A 799-nucleotide genomic window follows, 5' to 3' on the forward strand; every position below is an offset into this window, starting at 1 on the left:
CCAGCGTCGGTGCACCGCCGGTTTCTCAGACATCACAGACCGGAGGAAGGCGCTGGAAACGAAGTCAGGGCAAACGCCGGCCGGCGGGGTTTCTGGCGTGGTCGTGATTAGTGCTGGAGGTGGCCAAGGGCGGCGCGCGGAGCCCAGGGCATGCGGCCCGTCGGGCCCGCGGCGCCCTGCCCAGCCTGGCTGGGAACCACATAACTCGGGCACCCAAAGGTCCCTCCCGAGGTCCTGGCCACGCTTCTCGAAGGTTATTAAACGGAGAATTCCGCAGTGAAGTTAGAGATGTACGGACGTGCAGGAAGATCAGAGGGAAACCCTTCCTCGCGTGCCCTGGGGGTTCGTGCTAGGAAAAGCGGGGGAGGTTAAGCAAAGCTTCTCCTGCACTCCGGGAATCGTTTCTAACAACTTCGTCAATGCCTCCTGTCCCGGGAGCAGACGCCCCCTCCTCGCTCCCCTCTCCAATCCCCGTGGCTCCGAAAGACGCCCTCGCCCTGCCCCGGCCGCCGGGTCAGGGATTCCGGGCTTCAGCTCCTCCGCCGGACCCGCGCCGCGCCAGCCTTCCACTGGGCGACTCCGCGCGACCATGCGAGCCAGACCGCCGGCCGCAGCGCTCGGGCTTGTGACCGCTTCCGCCCGGGAAGAGTCCTGGGCAGCTCTAAGGAGTGCGGCGGGGGAGGCTGGGGCTCGAGGGCGAAACGGAGGGTGCGTTCGAGTCACTCGTACTCGCCGGGTCCCCGCCAGCCTTTCTGGATCCCAAAGTTCCTCCCGCCCGGAGGAGCCGGGAGAGCCCGAG

At 67.1% G+C, this 799-nt stretch overlaps 1 protein-coding gene across 1 annotated transcript in view; it reads right to left on the reverse strand.

The window, feature by feature from the left end:
- Positions 1 to 799, reverse strand: part of VWC2 (von Willebrand factor C domain containing 2) — a gene marked incomplete at its 5' end in the record, with an annotated part of 151,700 nt that overhangs the window by 148,226 nt on the left and 2,675 nt on the right. The window lies entirely within an intron of this gene.

The sequence above is a fragment of the Carlito syrichta genome, unplaced genomic scaffold (genome assembly GCF_000164805.1).
Source record: "Carlito syrichta isolate Samal-C Ts95f unplaced genomic scaffold, Tarsius_syrichta-2.0.1 Scaffold287843, whole genome shotgun sequence".
In the NCBI taxonomy this organism is placed as follows: domain Eukaryota; kingdom Metazoa; phylum Chordata; class Mammalia; order Primates; family Tarsiidae; genus Carlito; species Carlito syrichta.